The 26,818-nt window shown below is 40.9% G+C and overlaps 1 pseudogene across 1 annotated transcript in view; it reads left to right on the top strand.

Annotated features, from left to right (window-relative positions):
- LOC308614074 (xylosyl- and glucuronyltransferase LARGE1-like) overlaps window positions 1-17,731 on the top strand; it is a 73,157-nt pseudogene extending 55,426 nt beyond the window's left edge. The window contains exon 2 of the transcript in view: window positions 17,607-17,731. The product of the transcript in view is annotated as a xylosyl- and glucuronyltransferase LARGE1-like (transcript). The remainder of the gene's footprint in view (window positions 1-17,606) is intronic.
- Window positions 17,732-26,818: the final 9,087 nt, after the last annotated feature.

Here is a 26,818-nt window from a genome sequence, read left to right on the forward strand (position 1 = left end):
TATAAAGATTGCCTAACTCAACTTCATCAACATCACATTTTACTAATTGCACTGTTTACTTGAATTTCTTATTCAAAACAGCATTTGATTATTCACAATAATGTTGTTCAATTTTAACTGAATCCTCAAGCAAACCAGCATGCAGCTTCTCGGTTTGTATGGTAATTCATCAATACATTCATTATGCATTTCTTATGGACAGGACATGAATTCAAATGAGAGATATGGTTGAAGGCATGCCTACTTTTCTTTAAGCAGAAAAAAGGAGGAGAAATAAAATACATATACAAAGAGACTTTTTTCTAAGTCCAAATGCTTTAAAATATCATTTTAATTACTTTTAAGTTTAAAAGGCACCTGTACTCTAGGGAATTAAAAACATAAATCTGTCTGTACATGAGGGAGTGACATTTTTATCTACATTCAAGGAGTGGATGACCTGAATCCCACAACAGTTAATTAGTCGATCCAAGATCACAGATGCGTCAATGAGAATCTTCCAGAACCCTAAAGGCCAAACACCTTCCTTGTTCAGTGCAGTTTCTGTGACGTATACCATACAGTTTTACATTTATAGAAGTAATTAGAAGAACTACCATTACATTGTCATAGAATTTGTATGCTATCAGCAGTTGCAAACTAACAGCTAGAGCAGAATTCTGCTCTACATTTAGAAGTGTTTTTGGTTTTGTTTTTGGCCAGCAAAGTATATGTGGTTTTTTGTTAACGGATTTGGATACCTTTAGGCCAGGATATACTGCCCAGTCCACCAGAATCCTTGCCACTGCCTAAGGCCTTACCTGACAAATTCACTCTTTCACATGGCCTACTGATGCCGAAGGCCTTTGAACTTACATCCTTGATCTGTCCAGACTATATACTCTATTTCCAAGTTTAATCTTTATTGCCATTTCTTACTTTTAAAGCCATTTCTTACTTTTTAAAGTTTTCTTATTGTCATTCATTCAACCTTCCAACCCAGTCTCTATCATAAATGCATCTTGTCAAATGTATTCATTCAGCAAATATTTATTGTATGGTCTAGGTACAGCTGATAGCCAATAAAATAGGGAAACAAAGTATCCTGTTCTCCTGGGGTTCTAGTGTAAAAGACATATAAAAATAAATGTGATTAATGCTCTGGGTCGGGGGAGAGATGCTATTTTGAAGAGGATATCAGAAAGGCCTCTCTGAGGAAGTGATATTTTGAGCAGAGATGTGAATAAAAACTAGGCATGAGTCACATGAATGCCTGGGGAAGAACAAGTACAAAGGCAACAAGACAGGAACCCACTTAATACACTTGCAGAACAACAAGAAGGGGCATAAAACATGGACAAGAGATGTAGGAAACTAGGTCAGAGAGGTGGCCAGGGTCAAGTTCACCCATGGCCTTGTAGGCCACAATAAAGACTTGGAATTTGCTCCAAGTGTGATAAGAACTACTGGAGATTTTTATCAGGGGACTGAGAAAATCTGACTTGATACTTTTAAAAAATAAATTCTGGCTGCCATGTTTAGAATAGACAGAGAGGACCATCTAGCAGCCTACTGCATTGATCCAGATGAGAGATGAGTAGATTAGACTCCTTGTTAATTGGTCCAGGGATGGGCTACACCTTGGTGCAGGATGTGACAAGTGTTCAAATTTGGGATATATGTTGAAGGTAGAGTTTACAGGATTGGATGATATGAGATTAAAGAACAACAGTTGAGTAAATATGACTCCAAATGTATATAGCCTGTTGAATGATTGTGTCTGTTCCTGACATGAGGAAGGCTGGAAGAAGAGAAGGTTGGGGAGTGGAATCAGGAGTTAAGTTTTGGTCAAGTGAACTGTGAGATGCCTATTTGACACCTAGTGGAGATATCTCATGAACAAGAAAACATACAATTCTGGAATTCAAATGAGAAGATGTGCTATAGGCATATATTTGAGCTTACCTAGATGGTATATAATGCCATGGAAACGGAAAGAAACACCTAGGGAGTGAGTGTACATAGAGAAGAGGTCTAAGAGCTGAGTACCCCCAAGATCATGTCACAATTTCAAATTAAGGAGGAAGAGGAGTGTCCAGCAGAGAACACTTAGGACTGGCTAGGGCAGCAAGAGAACATGAAGTCTTAGAAGTCAAGTGAAGAATAAGCTAAAGTTTACAGCAGTGAACCAGCAGCAGCATCAACTGGGAACTTGTCAGAAATGCAAATCTCAAACCCTACCTCAGACCTACTGAATCTGAGGGCTGTGCTTTACCCAGGCCCCCAGAATGTTTTGACATATACAAAAGTTTGAGAACCAAAGAAACTCAGTAAAGAAACAAAGTAAAGGCAATACTTAAAAGGATATGGTCCCCAGAAGTGTGTGCTAAGACTCAAACTGAATACATACACGTTTAAACTCTACGAGCTGTGCTAGATTTTAAAGTAATTTTTTCTTTCTCAGTATCAAGTGATGCTTATCTAACTAGCAGTTTTGTGGAACAAATATCTTTAGGAGTCTCCCTTCATTTTAATTTTCACCAGATTTGTCTTATCACAGATAGCAGCTATTGTTTCAAGGAACTTACTTCCCACTATTTCTTTTGCAAACAGACTTCACTCCCTTTTACAAGCAGATCTTACCACTCTCCTGCCTTTCCCACTGTCCTCAACCACATTAAGCTTCGCCTTACAGGTTGGAACACAAAACAAACTCACACGAAAGAAATTTTCACATAGGACACACTTTAAATTCTTATGTATTTTAGATCACTGGTTCCCAAATCTACCTTCTCATCAAAATCACCTGGGGAGTTTTAGGGGTTTTGGGTATTTTTTAGTAGATTCCTGGGCTCCACTCCAGACCTATCTCAAAACAGAATTTTGGGAGTAGGGCTCAAGAATCTACATTTTAAATAAATTTTCATATAATTTTTTGAAAAACCTTTCCAGTTGATTTTGAAGATTAGCTGAACTTGGGAGCCACTGTTATAAACTGTAAACAATTTAGAAATTCAGAAACCATAAATCTGTCAGGACTGAGCAGTAAGGAAAGCTCTGTGGCATAAGTGAGATTTGACTGAGTAGAACAGGCCATCAAATGTAGCAGACTGTAAACTGACAGGCAGGGCAAGGTCATGAGTTTTCCAGAAATGAGCGATAATCTGACAAAAGTAAGAAACAACACAAGCTGGTACATTTGTGGTCCTAGCAGATGATGAGACTCACCAGAAAGCAGAGAGGGTGTAGCGAGAAATGATAGGAAGTAAGTTAGACAGGGAAGCACCTTACAGTTAATTTCAATAAGTAATAGTAGTTCAAGCTTCAAGATGGATGAGTGTGACACAAAAAATAGAATAAAGGGAGTCATGACCCGCCTTGAGTTTTAGCCCAGCTCTGAACTAGCTAAAGCCCCTACATAGATGATGCTAGCTATGACTCTGGGCAAAAGGAGATTTTATCCAGATTTGTGATTCTCAGTAAAATAAAAAGACAGACCTAAATGGCATCTAAGATTTCTTGCAGATCTAACCTTTATGATTCTATTTTTAAGTCCTACTATTTCAACATTTCCAATGAGTCCCTTTAAGCATTCTTTGCTGTTCTTTGAATTTTACTTCTCTCCATTATGGAGAGAATAAAGTGCCAAGTAATGTGGGCAATGGCGGGCGATTTTCTTCATTAATCTCACAATAGGAAGTCCTGCATCTACATTCCAATAGCAATCAACCTGGAACAATACGCACCTTTCTCCAAGGTTTGCTCTAGAGACTTTGGACCTTAATACAGATTTTTTGACCGAGATAAAGCCTTACAAAAACACACAAAAAAAGATGGATTCATACGCCACATTGACCTAGAAGAATAAAACTCTGCAACAAATGTGTTAGATAAATCTGATGTGACAAGCACTTCTGCGGTAGTAGCCATTTTACCCAAGGGACTTAGTGATATATAAAGACTAATATATTCACGGGATAAAGACTACAACCTTCTATTTCCAAGTACACTTGGCACAAACCAAAATCAATTTTCTCCTCTCCTTAAAGTTAGTTCCATCTGTCAAGATCCATCCCTCTTTGGCCTCATCTCCAGGCATGTCCCTTTTTCCATCATATTATTTAATGACTACCATTGCAAATCACAGAGATGAAGATTCAACAGAAGATAAAATGTTGTTGCTGAAATAGAGAATTTGATATTATTCACTTTAAAACTGTCTTGCTGAGAGCTCATGAGATTATTCCTATGATTCTCAGGAACAATTCTTTTATGATTTTCCGTAAAGTATAGAATAATGTCCAAAGGAGATTTCAAGGAGAAGGAATTATGATGAAGGTGTACAAACGAAGCAAAAAGCAAAATGAAGTTAATAAAGCCTCTTTTCCTTAAGTCTGTTTAGTGCTAAAACTCTGTACTACGTTAGGAATATCTGATGGCTTATCCAAGTTCCAAATAAAAGACTTACAAGATAAAACCTGTAGAGGAAACATAATGATTTACTCGGGAAGCCCAGTTCTATTCCTCTTTTATGATGTGCGTCCTGACAAATGATCTCTTTAAAAGTAGTGCCAGGATGTAGTGGAACTTGACTTCCTATTAAAAAATCCCCAGGTAAAGAACACCTGTACCAAACCCTTAATTGTTCACTGACATGGTTTATTAGGTTTAAGGGTTTAAATATATATATATTTTAATTATAATAATATCATATCCACATTATATATATTATTATTAATTTATATAAAGTTTCAAAAGCTAACAAGCTGGTAGATAAAAAAAATATTGTAAAACAATAAAAGCCAGTATATATCTATTATAATGGACATAAAGCTGACCTCATATGTGGTGAATAATGGTCTTTCTTAGCTGTAAGTCATCAGAGATAGTTTTGTAGAAAATCAGATTTGAAATAGACTTTGAGGGATCAGCAAAGCTAAAGACCTTAATATTTTGAGGGTACCCTCTGAGTACCCTGTCAATTATACCATCTCAGTGGATCTTACATTTGTTCCCTTCTCTCCAGCTGCTCTGCCGCTGCCCTAGCTGCAGCCATCATCATCTCTCACCTCAATGCCTGCAACAGCCTCTTTTCTTCTTCCACTTTGGCCCAATCCAACCCACTGATTGTGTCTGCCCACTTTCTGTCCTGGAATATACCAAGTGCTTTCTACCTCATTGCCCTTGTCTATAGTTTTTACTGCTGTAGAGTGTTTGGCGCATAGTTGCTACCCAATAAACATGTGTTAAATCAATGAATAATTGTTTCTTCTTCTAGTTTGTGAGCTCCACAAGGTCAGAGACCATATATGTTTTATTTCCCACTGTATTCCCAGAAACTAGCATAGCATATAACAGATAGTAGGCCTTCCATAAACAGTTATTGAAGGAAAAAAGGAAAGAAGAGGGAGGAAGGGAGGGAAGGAGGGAAAGACTAAGCAAACACCAAATCTGCTGCATGAGTTTTGCTTTAAAGACATGTTATTATCCTTGTCACAATTATAATAATTCTTAGTTCCCTTTGGAAGCATAATAACACTATGACTCATTGTGGAATAAAGATAGGAATGCCTATGTTGGTATTTGCCCTATTAAAATTGTTTTATAACTAGTATCTATTTGTCTAAATGTGCTGTTTTGAAAAATAATGAACAGTAATAAAAATTCCATAATTGCACCTAAATTAGCCCCAAAGCGTTATCACTAATACCTACTGTCTGTACTTTCAAATGCTAACTAATAACTAAATATGCATGTCTTCAGTCATTTTAACAAGGCTTTTACTTGAATATTAAAAAGACAAGGTACGTGATAGAAACTATCTTATTAACATCCATGAACAGTAGTTTGATTCCTATAAAATAATTGCATATACTCAGAGAAACATCATGTTTCTAATGCTGGAAGTAATATTACTTCAGTGACACTACCGAAATGAATTTTTCTTTTTTTTATTACAGCTAGACATATGCCATTATCTGTTGGATTTAACAAACATGCACCATCGAAGCTGTTTCATATTTAGTACCCCAGGGTATACCATGTAGTAATAATGTATTATGAAAAGAAAATTGTTTTAACACTCTTTCTTGTAAATTATTCTCTCTTTTCCATTCTCCATGTGTTGAGATTTATTTAAAGTAACATTTTTTAAGCATAGAGATGTGCATGGCACTTGATCAAAGTTGATAACAAAATTATACTTTGTTGAGCGGCATGGACATATATACACTACCAAACGTAAGGTAGATAGCTAGTGGGAAGCAGCCGCATAGCACAGGGAGATCAGCTCGGTGCTTTGTGACCGCCTGGAGGGGTGGGATAGGGAGGGTGGGAGGGAGACGCAAAAGGGAGGGGATATGGGAACATATGTATATGTACAAGTGATTAAATTTGTTATAAAGCAAAAAATAAAAAAATAATAAATAAATAAAATTATACTTTGTTAGCTTACTAGGAACTTATAATACAGTATAAAACAATGTAAACAGAGAAAACAGGTTGAGAAGTTCTTTCGGTTTTGGGGGTTTTTTAAGTGTAGTATCAAGAGAGCTGCAAAGACCTCTTTGGGGTAAAGAATTTAAAAGCGTATTATATACTTTGTGGGGTATACATAAGATCTGCAAAGTATAAGTTTGGCTTCATTCAACACAACAGAAATTTCAATTTCATAAAGAATTCCATCAACTATTTTTCTCAAATCAGAAAAACAAAAACTGAATTTACTATAAGATAAAAATAAATGCAACTTGAATGAAGGAAATTGGAACTAAAGTTTCCTAAAATTAGATACTCTGTGATTTTGTTTTAAGAGCACTGATCCCGTTTTTATGAAGCAAGGCTTCTCCGAGGATAGTACACTGCCATCTTAGGAGGAGTTATTTCTCTGGGATGATAGTTGAACTACATAATTCTCTTTGCTGTCAATTTTTATGATTATTTTGATTGATCTTCTGTTGATATGTTAATTATACAGTCCTATTATAGCAAACTATACAGTTTCATTCTTTGCTTTTCTTCCTGACCATTAAAAACAACAGTGTACATGATTTTCTAAAATTCAGTAAGTTTACAAATTAGTCTTTCCATACCAATTTTAATAACTTTCTTCTAACTAGTGAGAAAACTGAAAAATATAGAAGAGCTCTAAAATATCACCATTATTCTGCCTCCAAGAGTTAATCACTGGTAACACTTTCACATATCCTTTTCTATTTAATGCATTTTAAATAGTCATTCAGGCAATAAATCAACAAATATACATCAATGCCTGCTTGTCATTATTCTAGGTATTAGCAATACTACTATGACCAGGACAGTTAGGATGCCTGCTCCCATGAAATTAACATACTGGTAATAGAGATAGATTAAAAACACATATAAATATATAACATAGTAGTGTAAGTACTCTGAAGAAAAAAGATTTCAGCTAAGAAGTGTCATTTGCAGAAATGGGAACACTGGGAAAGGAATACATTGAAGGGAATCAAGAGTCTGTTTTTACAAATGGGACCTAATGAAACTTAAAAGCTTTTGCACAGCAATGGAAACCATAAACAAGACCAAAAGACAACCCTCAGAATGGGAGAAAATATTTGCAAATGAAGCAACTGACAAAGGATTAATCTCCAAAATTTATAAGCAGCTCATGCAGCTCAATAACAAAAAAACAAACAACCCAATCCAAACATGGGCAGAAGACCTAAATAGACATTTCTCCACAGAAGATATACAGACTGCCAACAAACACATGAAAGAATGCTCAACATCATTAATCATTAGAGAAATACAAATCAAAACTACAATGAGATATCATCCCACACCAGTCAGAATGGCCATCATCAAAAAATCTAGAAACAGGGCTTCCCTGGTGGCGCAGTGGTTGAGAGTCCGCCTGCCGATGCAGGGGACACGGGTTCATGCCCCGGTCTGGGAAGATCCCACATGCCGCGGAGTGGCTGGGCCCTTGAGCCATGGCCGCTGGGCCTGTGCGTCCGGAGACTGTGCTCCGCAACAGGAGAGGCCAACAACAGTGAGAGGCCCGTGTACTGCAAAAAAAAAAAAAAAAAAAAAAAAAAAATCTAGAAACAATAAATGCTGGAGAAGGTGTGGAGAAAAGGGAACACTCTTGCACTGCTGGTGGGAATGTGAATTGGTACAGCCACTATGGAGAACAGTATGGAGGTTCCTTAAAAAACTAAAAATAGAACTACCATATGACCCAGCAATCCCACTACTGGGCATATACCCTGAGAAAACCATAATTCAAAAAGTCATGTACCAAAATGTTCATTGCAGCTCTATTTACAATAGCTCGGAGATGGAAACAACCTAAGTGTCCATCATCGGATGAATGGATAAAGAAGATGTGGCACATATATACAATGGAATATTACTCGGCCATAAAAAGAAACGAAATTGAGCTATTTGTAATGAGGTGGATAGACCTAGAGTCTGTCATACAGAGTGAAGTAAGTCAGAAAGAGAAAGACAAATACCATATGCTAACACATATATATGGAATTTAAGAAAAAAAAATGTCATGAAGAACCTAGGGGTAAAACAGGAATAAAGACACAGACCTACTTGAGAATGGACTTGAGGATATGGGGAGGGGGAAGGGTAAGCTGTGACAAAGCGAGAGAGAGGCATGGACATATATACACTACCAAACATAAAACAGCTAGTGGAAAGCAGCCGCATAGCACAGGGAGATCAGATCCGTGCTTTGTGACCGCCTGGAGGAGTGGGGTAGGGAGGGTGGGAGGGAGGGAGAGGCAAGAGGGAAGGGATATGGGAACAGACGTATATGTATAACTGATTCACTTTGTTATAAAGCAGAAACTAACACACCATTGTGAAGCAATTATACTCCAATAAAGTTGTAAAAAAAAAAAAGAGTCTGGTTTTAGACATGTTCAGTTTACAAGGACTATTAGACCATCTGGGTATTTATAGTACCATATTGTTTTTAATGGTTTGTGATCTGCTTCTTCTCTTGGCCTTTTATGGGTATTTTCCCTTTTTAAAATACATATTTCTATATGGTAATCTTTAAAACTTACCTAGAAATCCACCTACTGCTGAATACTTGTTTCCTTTTTTATAACTATGAATAACTGTCAGCAGAAATTCTTTGACATACATATTTATAAAAAATGCCTGATTATTTTGTTATAGTAATTCCTAAACATAGAAATATTTGGTTGAAGGATGTGCACATTTTAATGTTTTTTGCTTATATCGTCACTTTTTTCTCTAGAAAGATTATGCCAATTTTCACACACACTAATTTGCCACTCAGTATTTTATCTTTTCTTCAAAAAAATAAAGTATTTCTTTGCTATGTTTGATATATTATAAAAATTATAGCTAAAATTTATTGAGAAATTATTACTTGGCAATGCTGTGCTATACACTTACATGTATCATTTCACTTGAAAGTTAAGAAATCTGAAGTTTTAAACAGCTAAATAAATTGCCAAAGGTCACTCAGCTATTAAGTCAGAACTTAGATTTAAATTCAAGCCATCTGATTTCGTAAGCTTTTTCTATTAAATAATGACACTATAAGCAATTTAATTAACTGATGATTGATGATTGTCAATTTGTGTTTGACAACTGTGATATTAATATATTTGTTTATGCTTACAGGGTTTTTTGTAATTTTGATGCTCTCAATTTATACATGCATTTATTTGTTCTATACCATGATAGACTCTATAGAAATGATGTTGAGTGAAAACTGACAGGAGCTTTCACCTCACAGAGAACACAGCCCTGAGCAGGAACGATAGTGAACTCAGGTTAAAGAAAGAACTGTAGGAAGGGTCAAGCAAAGATTTGTTTTTTAAATCCGTTCCCAGTACTGACAACTCTGGAGATCAGGGCCAAGTCTGTTGCTTGAAAGGACCCTTGGCTGGACTCTGTAATAAAAGTTGAAGAACCCTAAGCCCTGTGGCTCAACTGGAAACCCTACTCTTAAGTCCTAAAACTCAAATCTGAGTTATGGAGCAGCCACAGGACAAGTGTATTGTTGCCAAGCAGGGATCAGGGTGTAATGAAGTGGCTTCCTGGATTGGAAGGTGTAATGATTAATTTTATGTGTTAACTTGATGGGGCTAAAGGATGCCCAGATACCTAGTAAAACATTATTTCTGGATGTGTCTGTGCAGTCGTTTCCAGAAGAGATTATCATTTAAATTGTTGAACTGAGTAAAGCAAATGGCCCTCTCTCCAGTGTGAGTGGTCATCACCCAATCTGTTGGGCACCTAAATAAAACAAAAAAGCTGAGGAAGGGTGAATTCACTCTTTCTCTGCTTGAGCTGAGACATTCATCCTCTCCTACCCTCAGACACTGGCATTCCAGGTTCTTGGGCTTTTGGACTCACACTGGGACTTACATCATCAGCCCCCTGATTCTCAGGCCTTCCAACTCAGACTGAATTATACCACTGGCTCTCCTGGTTCTCCAGCTTGCAGATGGCAAATCATGGGACTTCTCAGCTTCCAAACCCATGTGAGCCAATTCCTATATTAAATTTCCCTATATATTGATATATTCTATTGGTTATGCTTCTCTGGAGATGTGTGACTAATACAGAAGGGCATAAAAAGATGAGCATGTGGAAACTAGCAGGACCCCCACCCAGCAGGCCACATGAACCAGCAGACCCAGGGTGCACCTTCATGTGGGATAAGGAAAGCACACAGTAGGTCATCCACTTTACCAAGATACCCTCTGCCCTCTCTAGTTAACAGCTTCCTTTCTACAGACCCACTAACCTGCAGGCGTCTTGCATTTCCACAGCTTGGAAAAGTAGCATTTTACAGAGAGGAAAGCAGAGTCCCTAAATCACCAAAATGACCTTTGATCAATCACATCATCAGAGACTGAAAAATATGCAATTAAAAATGATTTCCTGGGGAAAAAAAACAAACTGAAAAATCCCAGGAAAGGAGCACAGGTGTTAACTGAACAAACAGCTAAAAGAGCAGACCTGAGCATCTTCAACACACTGAGGAGTTGTTCTTATCAGCTGCTTAGTGTGAAGAAAACTCAAGTTTTCCAGAAGATCACTGTATAGTCTCTATGGTGTTGTATTTATACTTATCTAGCTAATGTAGAGTCAAGTGTATGTAGTTGCATTAGAAAACATGAATTCAATCATTCTCATCGAATCCTTTTGTCGGCTTCGTAAAATCCAAACTAAGAACTCCCCCCACACAACTATTCTTTTTTAATACAGATTCCCGAACAATGAAGTCCAAGATTCTGGCACCTAAAATGAATAGAAGCAGATGCATAACCTCTCTCACAGAATGTTGTCTTCAGGTTTATTTCTCCTGGGCATGCGTAACTACCCTTTCATATGCGTCATTTAATTTCTTCCCTACAACAGTCTCATTGGAAAAGATATGCTGGAATAGATATTATTAAGCTCCCATTAAGAATGAGGAAATCGAGGGCCTCCCTGGTGGCGCGGTGGTTGAGAGTCCGCCTGCCGATGCAGGGGATACGGGTTCGTGCCCCGGTCTGGGAGGATCCCATATGCCGCGGAGCGGCTGGGCCCGTGAGCCATGGCCGCTGAGCCTGCGCATCCGGAGCGGGAGAGGCCACAACAGTGAGAGGCCCGCGTACCGCAAAAAAAAAAAAAAAAAAAGAATGAGGAAATCGAGACTCAAAATGGATGACTTGTCCAAGGTCACACAACTATTAAGTGAGGCCTGGAACCCTGGCTCCTGTTCAACCACAATGCCAGTTCTTTTTCATTTCATCAGACTTTATGTTCTTCATCATGATTCTGAAGTTTAAAATAAAAGCATTATATTGGGACTCTCAAGTTCAATAAGCTTATCATCAAACTTGCTTTTTAAATTAGAGGTACCATAGCTTAGACTTGGATTTTGCATTGTTGGGGAATTAGAAAGATTTGTATTTTTTTACAAATACAGATTTTGGTATTAGAAAGATGTATATTTTTTAAATTTTATTTTATTTTATTTATTTTTATTTTTGCCTGTGCTGGGTCTTCGTTGCTGCACATGGGCTTTCCCTAGTTGTGGTGAACAAGGGCTACTCTTTGTTGCGGTGTGCGGGCTTCTCATGGCTGTGGCTTCTCTTGTGGCGGAGCAAGGGCTCTAGGCGCGCAGGCTTCAGCAGTTGTGGCTTGCAGGCTCTAGAGCACAGGCTCAGTACTTGTGGGGCACGGGCTTTGTTACTCTGTGGCATGTGGGATCTTCCCAGACCAGGGCTCAAACCCGTGTCCCCTGCATTGGCAGACAGACTCCTAACCACTGCGCCACCAGGGAAGCCCAAGATTTGTATTTTTGTTTCAATTATTTCTTTCACACTGCCTTTTTCTAATAACCTTAGTCCCTGTCCCTTCTTTGCATACTATTTGTTTACTAGTGGGACCAATATTGAAATTAGGCAGTAACCTCTTCTACTTCCTCTCTTTCATTTCCAGAATAATTTGAAGTATATTTTTTAATTCTCAGTTAATAAATATAAAGCTACCAATAAGTTTATCCTGCTTACCATACATTCTTCTGCTTTTCCTGACATTTTTAACACTTGTAATGTTTCAAAACATAATATATTGCCCCCCTTATGTCCATTATTTACTTAGTTCTACAGGCAAATATGTAGTGTACGTAGATCACTCTCAATTTCTTACCCAGTCATTTTTGTTATCTGAACTTGTTCTCTAGTAGATTCTATGGGAAGGCTTATAACAACAATATTTCCTGAGTTCTATTATATAGAGCTTTCCCAAGGATTTTATATTTGAAGGTCAGTATTTAACTGGATATAAAATGCTTGGCTCACATTTTATTCAAATATTTTACTCCATTATCTTTGGGCATAAAATGTTGATATCAAAAATTTTTATATAAATCTGACATTCTTAATAAATGCCTTGGTCTTTTTGCCTAAATGACCAAAAAATTCCCCGCCCCCAATTCTACTTATGCTGTTTGATCATAGTTTGCATTATTTTCTTAATTTTTAAAAATCATTTTGAAATACTAGGTTAACTTTTTCATGTTTTGTGGGCATTCTTTCTTTTCTGGAAGAGTATTATTCTCTCCATTTCTCTATTTTATTTTATAATAATAACTTATATGGAATGTGATCATGGTCCAATCTTGTTGCTCATGTGTAATAGGAGGAATGGGACAGGAAAACTTTCCTAGCTTCACTCTCTAAGGTTCTTTCTTCTGTTGTTAGCATGAAGTATTAAAAAATATGGCTGTGTATCTTCTGAGATATGCCACCCCTGCTCCCTCCTCCCTTTTCTATCTGACATTTCTCTCCTCTGCCCTAGTATTCTTGTCCTCTCAATTTAGATTCTACTCCCAGCAGTTATCTCTGTGGGGTGGGGGGGAGGGGGAGCTCTGTCCTAGAAGAGATTTAGTTGATTGGTATTATGAGTTCATCAGGCCCAGACCATTCCAGCACCATCCAATTTTACATGGTCACCTTATACTCATGTGTGAACTGGGAACTAGTAAAGCCTCCTCTCAGTTTTCATTGCTGTTTCTCAGTTTGGCTTTCCATGGTCACTGGGGACTCCTCTATTTGAGATGAATACCTATTGGTAATTTGTTTCCTGAAGTTCCAGTACCTCTCCTCTGCTTCATTACACACAACTGCTGATCCTACTCTGGTCTTGCTGCTGTCTGTGGTTTGGCCTTATCCTTTTTTATTTCTGAGGTCTGTGGAGATAATTTGTTACTTCATTTTTCGGTAGATGTTGCCAATGAGTTTTTGGTTTTGCTATCCTAATTGCTCTGTTTTTATGGGGGAAATTCAGGGAGTTTAAAAAACTACCCCACCACTGCTGCCAACTTTTCTCTGAGTTCTCTATCAGCATGGGTTTCCCTTCTTCTCAACCCCAATCCACATTATTCTCTATCCAGCACTCAACTGTTCTCTCAATAGCACTTGTTTTTCAATTGTTTACTGCTTCTCCCCTTCCCATTTCAATATAATCTCTGTAACAGCAGAGACTGTTTCATTTATTACTATGACCCCCAACATACAGCACAGAGATTTCCAAGCAAGCATGTGATAATACCTATGAATGAATAAATAAATGAATGGATGGACAATGTCAGTGCTGTTAATCTACATCTATAGATAATGAAACTTTCTTTCCTTAAGCTTTCAGTATTCTTGCATACAATCTTCCATCAATTTAAAAGATTTATTCTAATTTGCATTAAAAGTTACAATTATTTTTTAAATCTTTAAGATAATTCATATAATCTTTATGTTCAGAAAATTTATTATGCACACAAATAAAAAGATCTAATCCATATATTTTATAAGAAAATAGGCAATGATTTACAGTTCCTAATTTTTATACTTCATAAAAATTTAGAAAAGGATAAAAAATAGATTCTAACTATAAATAAATAAATAAATTAGAGGTACCACAGTTGGTCACAGAGGCTGTAAAAACTCTCCCTGTGGCTTTGAGAGCCTTGTTTACTGCTCACTGATCGCTATGACAATGCTACCATAAATAACCCCAGATAGATTACTATGTATAATCACAGAAGACATGCATATGCATGAGTCACCTGTCAGCTCTCCAATCCCATCATTTCCAATACCTGTCAACATGTCATCAAGGACTCCCTGAGTCTGTGACACAAACAAAATTTATTCTCTCAAAAAATTATGCAGGGCTTCCCTGGTGGCACAGTGGTTAAGCATCCACCTGCCAATGCAGGGGACACAGGCTCGAGCCCTGGTCCGGGAAGATCCCACATGCCACAGAGCAACTAAGCCCGTGCGCCACAACTACTGAGCCTGTGCTCTAGAGCCCGCAAGCCACAACTACTGACCTGCGTGCCTAGAGCCCATGCTCCACAACAAAAGAAGCCACTGCAATGAAAAGCCCAAGCACTGCAACAGAGTAGCCCCTGCGCGCCGCAACTAAAGAAAGCCTGCACGCAGCAACAAAGGCCCAACACAGCCAAAAATAAATAAGTAAATAAATAAATTTATTTATTTTTTACAAAATTATGCAGCACTACACAGATTTGGGGTGGAAGAAAACAAAATAAGAAATGCCCACTATCTGGGGGAAAGAATGTATATAGATTTACCAGGTAACTAGGGACTGTTCTTTGTCCCACCCACACTGTGCAAGGATCCAGTCTCAAGGATAAAAATTCAAACCCACTTTTCATTTGTGCCTGAACAATACCCACTCACTTCTTGTGAACCACAAAAGACAAGGCACAGAATTCTCTCAAAATCTTCTAGAACTACCAAATGGCAACTAAACCTGATGTGGTGTATATCAGCCACAGCAATTTTTCAGGAAAGGCTTTGATCACTTGGGCAGGATTAGTTGTGATGGGTCAGTATGACCAGGAAGATGTTTAGACTGAAAGGCTATTGATAATACAAGGTCAGGTAAGAATCAAGAGTCGGGACAGAAGGGTCAGCCTCCAGGCCAGCAAGGTAAACAGTATGCAATTACTCGAACCCAGGAACAGGAAAAGGGATGAGATTTCAACAGACAAGAGCCATGAATCAAACAATTCACAGTGAGAGGGAGGCAGGAAAGCAGTAATTCATGTAGACGATCCATAGGTAGGGGGAAGCAACTTGTAGAGGTCCCAGCAAGTAAAGGGGCCAAAGCCTGGGGAGAAAAGTGGGTCATTTCAAGGCATCATCAGTCAAGGCATCATGCTGTAAATCTGACTCTGATACAAGATTTGTCTCATCCAAGCACCTCTTTTATACTGGCTACCAAGTCTCAGCACACAGCTGCAAAGACATAAGTGGCTTCACCTGTCTAGGAGATAGCTTCTGGTGGTTCTGAAAAAGAGAAGACAAAAATAAAAGCTGAGGGGCTTCCCTGGTGGTGCAGTGGTTGAGAGTTTGCCTGCCGATGCAGGGGACACGGGTTCGTGCCCCGGTCTGGGAAGATCCAACATGCCACAGAGTGGCTAGGCCCATGAGCCATGGCCGCTGAGCCTGCGCGTCCGGAGCCTGTGCTCCGCAACGGGAGAGGGCACAACAGTGAGAGGCCCGCGTACCGCAAAAATAAATAAATAAATAAATAAAAGCTGAAATAAGAGTGAGTTTGCATTTTTTATTGATCTCGTAAGCATATATGAATAAACGCATGTACCATTTAAATAAGACTAATAATGCACAAACTGTACCCACCCCTGACTTTGTTTCACTCATGTCTACAGAAAATGACTAATATGGGTAACAATAATAATGATAGTAATAATAAAAAAATATATATGTCAGGCACTTTTTGTGGATAACAAGAAAATAACAGTAACAATAGTAATAGCTAATATTATTAAGCACTCTTTAACCACCAGGCTCTGTTGCTGGGTGCTTTCCATGTGATGTCTTTCATTCCTCTCAATGATTCTCAGTTAGGTACTATTATTATCTCCATTTTACAGATGAGGCACAAAGGCATTAAGCAATTTTCTCAAAGTCACACAGCTACTGAGTGCGGATTTGAACCCATGTTTTTCCAACTTCAGTAGCCACACCTAGGAGGAAGAACTAAATGACACTAGATCTTGTGATGGATCAAAGGAGAAAAAACTGTTCAATCTGCACTCCAAAATCTCCCTTCTCAATTCTGATTCTGTCTAGCAAACAGCCTAAAAGTCTCAACTCTACTCTACCATCATCTCCTTCTTCCAACATCTGAAAATGCTAAAGGTGGAAAAATGGCAAGGAATTAACATGTACTGAAGTATATGGCATTACTTAGTGCCAGGTTCCATGCTCAATATATTATATATATGACCCCATTCAGCAGATGGCTTTAGAATGTTTAATCCTCAGTCACTCCCCTCCACAGACCAGAGTGTCCCTTTACTAGCAGCTATTATTGCATAAAGCCAGAAAACAAACTCCAAATCATGCCAAAGGTCATAACCAGAAAGGTGAGTTTCAGAGGCTGGAGTAGATCAGAAATGAAAGGTAGAAACAGGAAGAGAGAACTTGTTGACAGTCTTGATAAACACCATAGAAAATGAGCTCTAACCGTGAGAGCCTAGACGCTTGTATGTTCATGACAAACCTTGGTCTGAGTAGCTCAAAAGTATCTGAAGGGCCTAGGATGAAAGAGACAAGTTCTTTGAACTTCTCAAGGCTGGGCCAAGCTTAGCTTTCCACATTTCACATGTGATGAGTAAGTATAAAATTCACTCAAGGGGCTTCCCTGGTGGCACAGTGGTTAAGAATCCGCCTGCCAAGGGCTTCCCTGGTGGCGCAGTGGTTGAGAGTCCGCCTGCCAATGCAGGGGACACGGGTTTGCGCCCTGGTCCAGGAGGATCCCACACACCGCGGAGCAAGTAAGCCCATGCGTCACAGCTACTGAGCCTGTGCTCTAGAGCCCGCGAGCCACAACTACTGGAGCCCACACACCTAGAGCCCATGCTCCGCAACAAGAGAAGCCACCGCAATGAGAAGCCCACGCACCACAACGAAAAGTAGCCCCCGCTTGCTGCAACTAGAGAAAGCCCACGTGCAGCAACGAAGACCCAATGCAGCCAAAAATAAATAAATAAAATAAAATAAAATTTAAATCATATTAAAATTCACTCAAAATTGTCTTTCCAGAGACAACACTGGTTCTCCAGGGCCGAGGTCAACCGACAGGAGCGTGGTCTGACTATGGGGGTGTGAACTTTAAATCAACGCCCGGCTCTGGCTCAAGGGGCGTGGCCCTTCCCTTAAGGACGTGACTGGGCTCATGGGTGAGGTCAACAAACGGGGGCGTAGTCAGACAACAGAGGCGAGTCTATGCCTCGAGGAGCTCATCCAATGTTCCAGGTATCCGGCCTGGGCTGGAGATCAGAACTGTTTGGATTTAACAGTCCGTGGACGGCCAGAGTCTTGAGAGTCCGGTGACCGGGCTGTGGTCTAGTATAAAGGCGGGTCCCAGAAGAAGGGGCGGGGCATGGGAGAAGGTGAGGAGGAACGAGATCTGGATACTAATGTGGGCAAAGGAGAGGAACGAGATCTGTTGTGTGAGGCAGAGCCCAGAAGAGCCGGGCCTGAGGGGAGGGGAGGGGTCTGGCACGATGGAGGGGGTTGGAGCAGAAGATAAGGCGGGGGGGGGGGGGGGGGGAATGGGCGGGGTGTGCGGAGTTCCTGGGCCAGGGATAGGAAGGAGTTGTTGTCTAGGGTCGGGGTGTGGGCACTTAGGGGACGGAGCCTTTATGGGGGGGCGGGGGGGGCTCTGACCCCTACCCTTGCCATAGCCTCCCGGCCGTTCCCGCAATGTGGCACCCGCTGGTCCTGTTGCTGCTGTTCCCCTCTGCCTCGGTGCCCCCCTCCACTGCAGCCCCGACCCACGATGGTGATGCCGAGGAGAGCTCCTTGCGTTTTCTAGGTCTCCAGAGTCTACTCCAAGGCTTCATCTGGCTTCTCCTGAAACTAAGCACTGCCATGTGTTGGGAAAAAGAAGAGGTACAGAGAAGAGGGACAGGGGCAGATGGTGACTGAGGGATGGAAGGGGTTCAGGGAGACAGAGTGGGAGACGGGTCGCGGCCAGATAGAAAGATAGACAGAAAGAGGAGTCAAGGGACAGAGAGAGCGTGCAACAGGGAGACCGAGAGACAGGAAGACAGGGAGGGAGACAGGCAGAGAGACAGACAGACAGGAGGAGAGAGGGATGGGGACAGAGAGACAGAAGACAGATGGGGGCAGGAATAGGAAAGTAATGGGACAGATGGGGAAAGGAGGTGACCTGGTTAGGCCCTAAGGGTCAGAGGATGGAGAGAGAAGGGGATCCTGCCAAGGCTACAGATGTCCTGGTGAGTCCGGAGGTCCAGCAGCTCACCGATTCCTCCCCCAGCCCCAGGATGACCTGCTGTGGGGCATGGACAGCTTCTTCTCTGCTCCTATGGACTTCTGGGGCCTCCCTAGGAACTACCACCACAAAGAGAACCAGAAGCACAGGCTGGGAAACAAAACTCTCTCCAGCCACCTCCAGATTGACAAGGTGCCTATGCCAGGAAGTCCCTCCTGGAGTCTCCCTAAGATCCCTCATGCTGCAGTATCTGTCGGGGAGGAGGGCATAGGAGGAAAGAAGTTTTTTCTTACTCTCCTTTGGGTCCTCACAGGTGACCAACAACGAGACAGGAGAGGTGCTGATCTCTGAGAAGGTGGTGGCATCCATCGAGCCAGGAGAGGGGAGCTTGCAGGGTGACTGGAAGGTTAGGACACGCCCCCAGCAAAGTGTCCAAGCCCAAACACTTTCTGTAGTTTAGGAGGAAAAGATGAATTGACTCTCCCACTCCCTCTGTGCTGGACACCCTCTCTCTGGGCCTCAGTTTTGTCATCTGTCAAAAGGTACTAATCAGCTCTCAGAAATGAGACTTACAACCTCAGAGTACATCCTTGCTTGCTTCAAACCCCAGAGGGTTTTGTAAGCCAGAAACAGTGCTTTTCATTCCAAGTGTTTGGCAAGATTCACCCTCGTAAACCTGAAAGTGTCTTTTGATCTCAAAGCGCTCTGCAAACCTCCAAGGATTTTTTAATCTATCCCAAAGTGCTTGGTAAATCTCTCCCTTGTAAACATCAAAATGTGATTTTTAATAATTCCTAAGTACTTTATGAACCTCAAATGCTTTGTGTATCTCACCTTTGTAAACGTCTTAAGAGTGATTCTAATCACAAAGTGCTTATTTTTTGATCCTAAAATGTTGTAAGAACACTCAAGTGCTTCGCAAACCCACATGGTTCTCCCACACACACTCCCAATTTTTTATTTTAAAGATTTCAAATCTACAGAAAAGTTGCAAAAACAATAGTACCATAAACCTGTATCCACCTTTCCACAGAGCAGGGTTTCTCAACATCAGCACCATCGGCATTTGGGGCTGGATAATTTTTTGTTGTAGGGGGCTGTCCCGTGCCCTATACGATGTTTAGCAGCATCCCTGCCTCTACCCACTAGATGGAAGTAGCACCCACACCCCCTCCAGTTGTGACAACCAAAAATGTCTCTAGACTTGGATTGAAAACCAACCACTGGCCTAGATTCACCACTTGTTAACATTTTACCATACTGACTTTCTTTTTACTTTTTTATTTTTGAACCATATGACAGTAAATTATTGACATCATGACACACGACCCCTAAATCCTTCAGCAGATATCTCCTAAGAATAATGCATTCGCTTGTGTGTTACCACAGTCCCATTTTTACACCCAAGAAATTTAACATTGATATCAGACTATTATCTCTGTATTAGTTTGCTAGGGCTGCCGTAACAAAGTCCCACAGATTGGGTGGCTTAAACAACAGACATGTATTGTCTCACGGTTCTGGAGGCTAGATGTCCAAGATCAAGCTGTCAACAGGGTTGGTTCCTTCAGAGGGCTGTTGGGGAGAATCTGTTCCATGCCTCTTCCCTAACTTCTGGTGGTTTGCTGACAATTCTTTAGCGTTCCTTGGCATGTAAATGCATCATCCCCATCTCTGCCTTCATCTTTGCATGGGGTTCTCCCTATGTGCATTTCTATGTCCAGATTTCCCCTTTGCATAAGAACACCAGTCAGATTAGAGCCCACTCTAATGACCTCATCTTAACTAATGAAAACTACATAGTGACCCCCCCAAAAAAATTGTCTTTCCAACCAATGACAGATATATGGGGGGCAGTTACTCCTTGTGTATAATCAGATGCTGAAAAATTGTAACAAACAGGGAATACATTAAAAATAAAATGAGGAATGAATATTATCATAAGGATGAGACAGAGGATAGTTAAATGGCTGTTTCCATGTAATCTGTCTACTCTAGCCCTTCTCATAAGGGCATCTCACACATTAAGAAGGGACAAGAAAGCAAGCAATTAAACATGTCATCCTCCTTTCCCTTTAGTGTTTAATTTGTAACAACTTTCCATTTCCTTCTAAATGAGAGTTGATTATTCAAGGGAATGCTGGCTGCACTGTACATGACTTTGACTTGGCCCAGACTTGCATTAATCAGCCAGTGTATCAACACTGAAACTCAAAGGTTCAACAAGATGGAAAAGGAACATTTTCACAAGGGTTCAGTGAGGCTGCCTGTGTGAGCATTCCATTCACTGACAGTAACAAGATTAATGAATATAGTCACCTGGATGGTGCTTCCAACATTACCCTCAAGCTGATTTTCAAATACTGCTAATCAAGGAGCCAAAAATCACAAAATGAAACATATCATATCTAATGTCTATATAGCAACAGACCTTGTCTATTAGGAAATGTGGGAAATGCTTCATGTTTTACTTCTTAATTTTTCAGGTCTTCATTATAAGGGGTGGCTACCCTAACTGCCTTTGTGATGTAAATCTATTTTGACTATTAGCTCTGACCTTCCTTAAGGAGCTCCCAAATTTTCCCATGTCTGCTCCTTTTGCTCACAGAACTCCATGATCAGTATTTATAACCCAAGAGGTATTAAGTCAAGTGGCCATTTTCCTTCAAGGTTATCCAGTTACTCAAAGAATGCACTTAACTCTCTCATCTCCCACCACACCCCCTCCTATGGCCTTGTCTCCAGACTCACATAGCTGCTCATCTTCCCTTAAACACACTGTGTGACTCTGTGAGCTGCTCATTGTATTAATCTACTCCCCTTTAATCCTTTTTGTCCTCTTTCTGAACTCTCTTCTTTCCCTTTTCCCTTTCTACAACATTAACATTTTTTCAAGCCCCCTAAATGTATAGTTCGCCCTCTCTTCCCTTATTTCCTCTCCTGTATGCTTTGCAAAAAAGAAATACAAGAAGAAAGGCTTCAGATATGATTCCCAAAGTCTGTTTGCATCCCAGACCTCTCTGCTGAGTTTCAGTCCTGCATGCCCATATCCCTGCTTGACATCTCTACTGGCTGTCCCACATGCAGCCCAAGTACAACAACCCATCTACGCATAAGTCACCCCACATCAAATCGGTCTCCAAATCCTACAGATTAGACTGCCTCAACATTTCCCTTTCTGCCACTTCCTTAATTGAGCCTGGTATGCTACTTGCCAGGATGATGATAACAACAATGGTGGGTGTGAGAGTAAGGCGGTGGTGGTGGTGGTGATGATGATTGATGTTAACGATGATCATGATGACAATTACTTCAGCAACAACTTAATTATTTTGCCCAACTGTGGGTCTAGGCTCATTCCCACCACTCCCCTACATTTTCTTTTTGATCCCACCAGTCCAAAAACAATTCCCCAATTACATGTGATATTTCATGCCATGTTTCTATACACTACCCCCCCAGCCAGCAGTATCACCCTCCACCTTCTGGATCCGGTTAATTCTCACTCATCTTTCAAAACTTAGGTTAAGTTGCCACTTCCTACAGGAAGACTTACAGGATATTCTTTGTAGCCAATGGCACTGCAAGCAATACCTCCCACTTGTGTTGGGACACAATTTGGAAAGATAAGCTAAGGGTTTTCCTTGCTGACTCCTGACTTTCCTCTTCTGAGTCAGTGGTCTTCACTGCCCCAGGAAATGGAATGTACACACACACACACACACACACACACAAACAGAAACTAAAGAGTCACCTGACTTTATAAATAGAAATTGGATATCATGTTGCTTTCCCCAATCACAAATTTGAATTATCCAGAGTGTATGAGAACTTGGGCTAAATTTTAAAAATACAAAACTACATATTCAATGATATTAGATATCATTTTCCTACTTACATAGAATAAGCAGAGACCCTTCTATATAACTCTTTCTGGGTGAAACAAAGAACTGAATGAATCTCAACTGAGAGTCACTCTAACACCACTAAAATGTTCTTGAAACTGCCATAACTACAGTTAGTCTCAAAATAAGTTTAAAAGCAATAAAATATCTTAAATAGTTGCAAGGTAGTCATGTTTGGGTCACATCCTTCAGAAAAAACCAATAACATATAAGCTTCAGTATGACTGTGAGATCTGCAACTGCCACTGATGACGCACATGGCTCCTCGAGCAGTTTCATCAATGTTTATAAGCACTAAATGATGAGACAGATTACCAATACCCAGGGCCTGAAATGTAATCAATACTACAACATAGACACTAGGCTTATTATGTTTCAAAGTGGCCAGGTTTAAAGGGCAACAGCAGAATACTAAAACAGTTCTTTATTTACCTTTGTGGGGAGACACGGAAGAAACCCTTAACAAATGGGGTAAGACACAGCTGCACGAGCAAGAACAAACTTTGTCTGAGCAGCAACTCTCGGCTCAAGGACTGCACTAGACCTAAGAGCTGAGATTTGCTGAAAAACACCAGTGCAGGTAGACCAGCCCACAGCAGTGAGGAATGTGGGAGATATGGGTTCTATGTGACTAAGATTTCAAGCTGACCACTCATCACTGTACATAAACTGGCTGATAAAAATGCACCTAAGAGAAAGCTATTCAAGTATCAAGGATTTTGTGTGGATTTGTTCACCTAGCAATTTATTTTGAAAAAAACTATATTCTCACTGATTAATAATTGGATTTTTTAAATTTTAATCTACAAATTACTTTCAAAATAACGTTTGATTGTGCTCAGCCTACGTAATCTTCCACAAATTGATTTTCTAAAGTAGAAGAAGACTAAGAAGCCATGTTGCAAAGAACAACAGACTTCAGTTGTGACTACTCAAGCAAGCCAGAAACTAACCTTCTGGGAGCAGAGTGTGGAAACGTTCTCACAGCCTCCATTATATGTGCGAAAAGTACTTATAAGCCATGTGTCACCTTTCCACACAAAGAGTAAAGAGATCCATATATATATATATGGATCCATTATATAACAAAGGTAAGTTTTAAATGACAGGACTGATTTTCTTATACAATTTACAGTAACTCTCACTGCTTTGTAATTACACTAGGTATACTTTGAATTACAAACCTTACTATCAAACAACCTTAATTTGCATCATGAGCTATAGATTACCAAGTACTTTCACATACATTATCTCAAGTGGTCCTTAAAACATTACCCTGAGATATATTATCTCTAATTTCAGCTGAAGAAACTAAAGTTCAGAAGGTTAAGTCGTTTGCCCAAGGTCATGCAGTTGGTGTAGTCTGGGCCACAGCTTTGCCATAAAATCTAACTGCAGCCCTTTTTCCAATGCACCACTGCTGCCTCCATACATATATATGTCTATCCAACAACATCTGCATGCCCAATACTATGAATCCACCTCTTCAATAAACACTTACCGATCATCTACTCTGTGCTTAGCACTATGTTAAATGCTGGATATTCACATCCGCAGATTCAACCAACCACAGATGGAATTCTGATTGGTTGAATCCCTAGGTTCAGAATCCACAGATTTGGAGGGCTGACTGTAGTATGCCATTTCACATAATGGAGCATCCTCAGATTTCGGTATCCACAGGGGGCTTGGAACCAGTTCCCCACAGATACTCAGAAACAACTGTAATGATGAGTCCCATAAACAGAGACCACAGCTGTTCTCCAGGCTAATTGCAAAGCACTACCTCATCAGAGAAAATATTACATAACTTTTTAGGCACTTGGACTCAAAATATTGGGTACTTTTCTTCATGCTAAAAAGTGTATTACACAATGAAATCTGTCTAGGGGAGTCTGAAAAAGTGTTTTTCCCAACATGTATAAACATGGGCATTTATAAGATTTTTACATAAAATTAATAAATAATAAATTCAAGCCAAAAAATTCTGGGCATCCAAAGATGACTCAGAGAGGAGAGCTTCAAGATGGCAGAAGAGTAAGACATGGAGATCACCTTCCTCCCCACAAATACATCAGAAATACATCTACATGTGGAACAACTCCTACAGAACACCTACTGAACGCTGGCAGAAGACCTCAGACCTCCCAAAACGCAAGAAACTCCCCACGTACCTGGGGAGGGTAAAAGAAAAAAGGAAAAACAGAGACAAAAGAATAGGGACGGGACCTGCTCCTCTGGGAGGGAGACGTGAAGGAAGAAAGGATTCCACACACTAGGAAGCCCCTTCGCGAGCGGAGACTGCGGGTGGCGGAGGGGGGAAGCTTCGGAGTCGCGGAGGAGAGCACAGCAACACGGGTTCAGAGGGCAAAGTGGAGAGATTCCCGCACAGAGGATCAGTACCGACCGGCACTCACCAACCAGCCTGAGAGGCTTGTCTACTCACCCACCGGGGAGGGCGGGGGCTGGGAGCTGAGGCTCGGGCTTCAGTCGGATCCCAGGGAGAGGATTGGGGTTGGCTGTGTGAACACAGCCTGAAGGGGGATAGTGTGCCATGGCTATCCGGAAGGGAGTCCGGGAAAAGGCTGGAGCTGCCGAAGAGACAAGAGACTTTTTCTTGCCTCTCTTGTTTCCTGGTGCACGAGGAGAAGGGATTAAGAGCGCTGCTTAAAGGAGCTCCAGATACAGGCGTGAGCCCTGGCTATCAGCACAGACCCCAGTGACAGGCATGAGACGCTAAGGCTGCTGCCGCCGCCACTGAGAAGCCTGTGTACAAGCACAGGTCACTATCCACACCTCCCCTCCGGGGAGCCTGTGCAGCCTGCCACTGCCAGGGTCCCGGGATCCAGGGACAACTTCCCCAGGAGAACACACGACACCTCAGGCTGGTGCAATGTCACACCAGCCTCTGCCGCCACAGGCTTACCCCGCACCCATACCCCTCCCTCCCCCAGGCCTGAGTGAGCCACAGCCCCCAAAGCAGCAGCTCCTTTAACCCCGTCCTGTCTGAGCAAGGAACAGACACCCTCAGGCGACCTACACGCAGAGGCGGGGCCAAATCCAAAGCTGAACCCCGGGAGCTGTGCAAACAAAGAAGAGAAAGGGATATTTCTCCCAGCAGCCTCAGGAGCAGTGGATTAAATCTGCACAATCAACTTGATGTACCCTGCATCTGTGGAATACCTGAAAAGACAACGAATCATCCCAACGTGAGGAGGTGGACTTTGGGAACAACGATATATATTTCTTTTTCCCTTTTTCTCCTTTTGTGAGTGTGTATGTGTATGCTTCTGTGTGTGATTCTGTCTGTATAGCTTTGCTTTTACCATTTGTCCTAGGGTTCTGTCTGTCCATTTTTTTGTTCGTTTTTCTTTTTGTTGTTGTTGTTTTAGTACAGTTTTTAGTGCTTGTTATCATTGCTGGATTTGTTTTTTGGTTTGGTTGCTCTCTTCTTTCTTTCTTTCTTTTTTTAAATCACTTAAAAAAATTTTTTTAATAATTATATTTTTATTATAACTTTATTTTACTTTATTTTATCTTCTTCTTTCTTTCTTTTTCTTTTTTTCTCCCTTTTATTCCAAGCCGTGCAGATGACAGGCTCTTGGTGCTCCAGCCAGGCATCAGGGCTGTGCCTCCGAGGCGGGAGAGACAAGTTCAGGGCATTGGTTCACAGGAGACCTCCCAGCTCTACGTAATATCAAATGGCAAAAATCTCCCACAGATCTCCATCTCAACACCAAGACCCAGCTCCACTCAATGACCAGTAAGCTACAGTGCTGGACACCCTATGCCAAGCAACTAGCAAGACAGGAACACAACCCCACCCACTAGCAGAGACGCTGCCTAAAATCATAATAAGGCCACAGACACCCCAAAACACACCACCAGACGTGGAACTGCCCACCAGAAAGACAAGATCTAGCCTCATCCACCAGAACACAGGCACTAGTCCCCTCCACCAGAAAGCCTACACAACCCACTGAACCAACCTTAGCCACTGGGGGAAGACACCAAAAACAACGGGAATTCTAAACCTGCATCCTGTGAAAAGGAGACCCCAAACACGGTAAGTTAAGCAAAATGAGAAGACAGAGAATCACACAGCAGATGAA

Source organism: Mesoplodon bidens, assembly GCF_964165515.1.
Source record: "Mesoplodon bidens genome assembly, chromosome: 3".
NCBI classification, from domain to species: domain Eukaryota; kingdom Metazoa; phylum Chordata; class Mammalia; order Artiodactyla; family Ziphiidae; genus Mesoplodon; species Mesoplodon bidens.